Here is a 6,829-nt window from a genome sequence, read left to right as displayed (position 1 = left end):
GAGAACGCCTCCTTGTCAGTGGGTTTCTTTTACCACCACCCTGAACTGAAATTCATCCACCTCAACACACCACTGAACTCCAAGTGCTCGCTCGATATGAAGTTCTCCTAGAGCCATGTTTAGATCTTTGGTCTGAACACATTCTTGTGGTGGAATTGTTGCAATCACACTCTCATCGTTGGATACAAACTTATGTAGCCGTAGATTTCCTGTTTTGCACAGAGCTCTTGATTCCTTTACCAGGCGTATAGCTTCAGCAGTCGACCTTACACTTGTCGGCCATCATCTACATAGAAGCTTCTTTGGATGAACTTAATGGCTTCTTTGCTGAACTTGCCTTGGCCTTGTGAAGCTAGGTATTTCAGTCCAAAGTTGGAGCAACCGGGGGATGAAGCTGCCCCAAAGAGGTGTACCTTCATCCTGTACACCGAGGGTTCAGAATCCAAATCACCTCCATCCCACCAGAGGAACCTGAGATAATCTTGATGTTCCCTTGCAATGTGGAACTGGTGAAACATTTTTTCGATGTCACACATTATGGCTATAGGACCCTTTCTAAATCGACACAACACACCAACTAATGTGTTAGTCAGGTCTGGACCTGTCAAGAGATGGTCATTTAGAGAGGTTTCTTGGTAGCGTGCCGAACAATCGAAAACCACACGGATCTTCCCAGGCTTGTGGGGATGGTAGACACCATGGTGTGGTATGTACCATGCTGGCTGGTTGTCTAATTCAGACTGTGGCACCTTCTCAGCATCTCTTCTACTTATGATTTCATTCATGAAATTGACATAGTCCGTGTAATATTGTTATTTCTCCTCAGTCGACGCTCTAATGAGCTGAGCCTGTGAACTTGCACACTGTTTATTGTCTGGAAGATTAGGTTTGTCTGTCTTGAAAGGAAGCTGAAGTTCATAGTGGCCTCTTCCTTCTGTCTTATTCCAGCTTTCTACTTTAGACAGAAAGAGGAGGTCCTCCTGAGAAACTGGATTATCATCTGTTGAGTGATCTGTGAAATCTGATTCAAAAGTCTTAATTATGTCAAGTGGGTTGATCTCTTTGACTTGAGTCCTGCACGCAAAGTGCACTTCCTTCTTTAGCTGAACTGATGGATGCACAGTTGGTGTCACTTGTCGTACTATGATTCTATGACTGAATCCTATTGGATTGCTGTTGTCGCTTGCTGAATGTGAGCAACCAACAATGCTCCAGCCCAGATCAGTCCGCTGCGCATATGGATGATTTTCGTCACCAGACAGGATCTCTTCTTGGGAGGAGGGCTCGTGACAGTTGTAGCCTATAAGAAGGCCTACTTCGCAATCCAACTGTGGTGGAATCTTTTCTGACAGTTGCTCTAGATGTGGCCATTTTAGAGCTGTTTCAGAGGTAGGAATGTGCAGCCTGTTTACTGGGATAAATTCTCTTGTGAAAACAGGTGGTAGTGGAATTCTTTTCTCTGAGTTGTATCCTCTCACTTGTAGACCTGTCAGTTTCTGACATGGAATAACTGTCGACTTGGCAGACGTTGTGGACAGTCGCAGACTGACATTCTCTCTGTTTGTGTTCAGGCCTTGAGCTACTTCATCTAGTATGAAGGTGGTATCACTCTGTGTGTCTAAGAGTGCATAAACTAGCAGTTCTTGATCTGGCTGCTTAATAGATGACACCCAGACTGGCAAGATAGAAGATGTTCGTGTGCTTAGACCCTCTTGAATAACTCTGTTGGAAGTGGCTGTTGCGGTCCTTTCTGTGGTGTCTGCCTTGTCCTTTGAAATTTCACTTCCATTTAGGTGGATTGGCCTTTGACGTTCCTTGAACTTATCGTCATGCAAACATGTTGGGTGTCTTTTTTGGCATTTCTCACACGTGGTTTTGTTATCACATTTTCTTGAGTGATGACCGGTCTTCAAACATCCAAAGCAAAGCTTCTCTGTGTGTACAAACTTAACACGATCCTGAACTGTCTTTTCTGTGAAACTTTGGCATTTGTCTAGGATGTGTCCTGTCCTTTTGCAGAAAACACATGATGTAATACTGCTCTGTGTTGTACTTGTGGTCAGAGTCTTTGCTTGAACTACCGTATTTTCACGACCATAAGGCGCACTGTGCTAAAAGGCGCAGTCTCAGTTATGCGTGCCCTTACTGTATTTAACACACACATAAGGCGCACTGGACCATAGGGCGCATACAAGTACCGTATGCGTATTTAAAAATAAAGCGGGAGCAAACCTGAATTCGGTACCTTACTCACATTTCTATTGCCGGTAATCGTCATCATCAACAACACACAAGCATACAAGTGTGCATATTTAAAAATAAAGCAGGAGCAAAACTGAGTTTGGTACTCACATTTTTATTACCAATAATCGTCATCATCAACAACACACAAGCATACAAGTGTGCGTATTTAAAAATAAAGCAGGAGCAAAACAAAGTTTGGTACTCACATTTTTATCATCAATCAAACCCATCGAAGTCCTCATCCTCTGTGTCTGAATTGAACAGCTGCGCTAAATCTCCATCAAACATGCCAGGTTCACTGTCTTCACCGTCAGAGTCACTTTCCGTGCCGTGCGGCTCCTCGGAAACGATGCCGGCTTTTGCGAAAGCTCGAACAACAGTGCCAGCAGACATGTTAGCCCAAGCATCTACAATCCATTGGCAAATTGTGGCGTAACTCGCCCGGCGCTGCCTTCCACTCTTAGTGAAACTGTGGTCTCCACCGGTCATCCATCGCTCCCAGGCCGCTCGCAGCCTTACTTTGAACGGGCGGTTCACACCGATGTCCAGCGGTTGGAGTTCCTTTGTCAGGCCTCCCGGAATGACAGCAAGCTCACAGTTCATTTGCTTCACAAGTTTTTCACATCGGCTGTGAGATGGGCACGCATAGAGTCACAGATCAACAGCGATGGTGATGCGTGGAAAAAACCACCTGGTCTCCTTACATACACCTCCCTCAGCCAGTCTTTCATCATTTCCTCATCCATCCAGCCCTTTTCATTTGCCTTAATGATGATTTCTGCTGGAAACTTCTCTTTAGGCAAAGTCTTTCGCTTAAAAATCACCATAGGCGGCAGTTTCTGTCCATTAGCATGGCAGCCAAGCACAACAGTAAAAGAAGACTTTTCATACCCCGTTGTGCGTATCGCTACCGTGCTGGTCCCTGCTTCTCCACAGTGTGACTCACCGGGATGTCAAAAGTGAGCGGGACCTCGTCCATGTTTGTGATGTGGCTGGGCTGGATGTTTTTGTCGCCGATGTGTTTGCTGCAGTAGGAGCGGAAGATGGCCAGCTTTTCCTTATAATCCGCTGGAAGTTGCTGCGCTACCGTAGTCCTGGTCCGGATGGAAAAATGGCACCGTTTCATAAAACAAAAGCACCAAGACGGACCTCCTTGGAAATGTTCAATGTTCATCTCTTCAGCTAGTGAAACTGCTTTTAGCCGAATGGTGACCGTCGAAACGCTTCTCCCGCTCGCTCTTTGCTCGATGATCCACCGCTCGAGTCTTTCCTCCAACTCGAGCCACCTCGCCTTATGTCCGCGGAAACTCAGCTGCGTTTTCTTGACCTGCCGGAGCTTGTTTTCCAGCTTCCTCCATTTGCGAACCATCGATTCGTTAATCTTAAATTCTCTCGCCACTGCTCGATTTCCATGTTCCTCCGCGTAGCTGATGGCCTTCAGTTTAAACTGTGCTTCGTAAGCATGTCTCTTTGCCATTTTCAGGGTTGTTAAAACAACGATGTCCTGCATAATGCACATACCTGTTCTTTTATACAGGTATGTGCGATTGTCCCGGTAATAATACGATCAACCCCAAACTTCACACTTTACGTTCTCATGGTGTTTATCTACTACGTCCTCCTTACAACCCATAGGGCGCACCGCGCTATAGGGCGAGGCCGCACTTTTGAAGAAATCTAAGACTTTTAAGTGCGCCTTAGGGGGTCGTGAAAAAGACGTATTTGGCTTCGTAGATGCCTTGGTTCTCACTTTCAACACTCTTAAGTGCTTGTATTGAGGAAATTGGATCGCAAGCAAGATCTGCTTCCTTGATAGGAAGTCAACAAACACCTTGAATGGTGGGTACTCAGCTTTCACTTGTCTGACTTCCATCACTTTGCGATTCCAGCTGGAAACCAACCAATCTGGCAATTTCAGCAGAATCCTCTGACTCTCAACGCAGTCATTCAAGACCTCCAGCATCTTGACATGAGACATGGCAGCCTCACAGCTCTTGAGAAAGTCTGCAAATTCTCTTAGCTCGCAAGCATCCTTAGAACCTATCTTTGGCCATGCATGCAGCTTGTCTCTGAGTGACTTCCCAATTAGGAATGGGTCTCCGAAACGTTTCTCTAAAAGCTTCCAGGCTGAGTCATATGCTGCTTCTGTGCCCAATAGAAGAAATCCTTCCATGGCCTTCTTTGCTGTGCCACCTAAGTACTTTCTTAGGTAATACAGTTTTTCATTCTTTGGGATGTTCTTCCTTTCTATTAATGTTTCAAAGGACAGTTGCCAGTCTTTGAACTTCAAGGGATCTCCTGTAAACACCGCAGGCTCTGGTGTTGGGAGCCGGTTTGCACTCATAGCTTCTACTAGTACATTGACCAGATCTAAGCTATTCTGCTCTTGAGGCCTCAACACTGAGGCTGGAGGAGACTGAGGTAGCTGTTGTGGACAAGGAGCTTGACTTGTGACTGCTAGGGATTGAGGAATGAATGGGGGACTTGATGCATTGAGAGAATGGGTTGTGACTGGAAGTACTGTGGAGTAAGCGACTCTAAGCTCTGGCAGTACTTCACTACCATACAACAAATCAGTTGCTTCTATGTTTTCTTCAGCTTCATCATAGACCCTCACTCGAGCTCTAGCAGCATTTAGCTTCTTTACTTCTTCTAGGCGTGCAAGTTTTCTATGTTTATCTTGGATTGCTTGCTGTCTGGCTAGGTTCTCAGCCTCTAACATTTGAAGTTCTGTTTCTTCCTTTTCTTGCTCCTCCAACACTGCCAAGACTTCCTGAGTTGCAGCAGCTTCAGCTACAGCTTCTATTCTTTTGACAGAGTGGCTGCTAGAGTGGGTAGAACTACATCCTTGATGAGACAGTGGTCTAGAAACAGAACCTGTTGAACTTAGAACAGATCCAGCATCAGGCCAAGACTCTTCATCTTTATCTGCTTCATGACCTTTAAGCTGTCTCTCTGCTCTTTGAATAATAAATTCTGAGAATGACATGCATGTATCAACCCTGCACCGCAGGTCTGGTTCAGGGGTTTGCGCTTGATGCAGCTCCTCATAAACTACCTTTACATCAGAACAGGTGCTTTTGATGTTCTCGATAAGCTCAGTTAACTCATCCTTAGAAGCATCACCACTTAATAACTCTTTGCCTATTCGTGCATGACACCTCCACTTCTCATAGATGATTTTGTATTTGCGTTGAATGTGCTTCAGTCTCTCATCTTGGTATGCTCTTCCCCTTTCTGTTAGGGTACGCGCCCTCTCACTTCTTCGAAGCCCCTCTAGTTCTGCTGCAGATTCAGTGACAGTAGCTTCAGCTTGAGCGGATTGTTCAGCATCTTTATGGCAGGTCTCTCTGCTTATGTTAGACATGTTGAGATTATAGCAGTGTGATTGTGCAGCTATTAAACTTCAACTAGATTTATTCTGGACTATGTGTAAGTGAAAGTTGCAATAAACTTAATTTGAATAGCAAGTAAGGTTTATAAATGTATGTATGAGTCTTCCAACACACTGTTGACTTCAATACTGAACTTAAGTTTCAAACAGACAAGAACAGCAAAAATTACCTTATCACAAATATACAATAACAGTGTAAATGTACTTAGAAATACCTTAAATCCTTATCATTTACATTACTAAAGGTTTTCAAGTTTTCACATCAGTATGGTACCCCTTTAAAATTCACATAAGGTGCCCTTTAAAAACTCAGCAAATTTTGTATAACTCAAAATTACTCATAACCTGTGAGCTTGTTAAATATTTACTTGTTTGTTCTATAAACCTTGTGATGTACAACAACTATAAATGCAAACACATTGGATTAATCTCTACATTAAGCAAGCAAGAATAACAGATGAGTCCATTAGTTGCAATTTCCACATTTAACCACTTCTCACACCACCTTCACTTCACTTTTGTGGTAGAGCTTCTCCTGATCTTAAACGTGAAAATTAGCGCTTTAACTCAGTCTAACCACCGTTGCTTGTTAATGCTGTGCCGATATGCGTTATGCACTCTGCTTATCTGACGTGATGCACCGGATCCGCGTCGTTTCGTCATCCGCGGCGATCCTGTCCTCTCCTACCCGTGTTGAGCAGGCGAGTTCTCACTGTAGCTCTCTTCACGACAACACAGACACAGGTCGGTTCTTTGAAACGGGCGTTTATTACTTGGGCCTTCTCTCCTCAGCTTCACCATCACCAGTACGCCGATACGCCATTACGCCAATACGCCGTGAGAACTGGTCACGAGCGAACAGTACAAACCAATTAGCAACTTTACAGTACACATATTAACTCCAAACACAAATAAAAAAAACATTTCTCAAATGACAAATACCTCGTTGGCTGCTTGTCCTGAAAAGAGGTCCTTAAGTCCTTGTATTGCCCTTTCTTTTAGTAAACTTTTAGCTTAAAATCGCTTCATGAGAAACATCTGCTCCCTCGCAGTCCATGAAAAGTCTCGTGTACTCTCGTTAAGAGTATTCTCACGAGACACTAGCTCTTACACCTTACACATGTACATTTCAAATAAAGACATTTCAACACAAACTATATATATTCATGAAATTATGTAACTTATTATAAA

Source organism: Simochromis diagramma, unplaced genomic scaffold, assembly GCF_900408965.1.
Source record: "Simochromis diagramma unplaced genomic scaffold, fSimDia1.1 OVJJ01000213.1, whole genome shotgun sequence".
NCBI classification, from domain to species: domain Eukaryota; kingdom Metazoa; phylum Chordata; class Actinopteri; order Cichliformes; family Cichlidae; genus Simochromis; species Simochromis diagramma.
The sequence above is the reverse complement of the archived record's forward strand: the minus strand, read 5'-3'. Positions refer to the sequence as shown.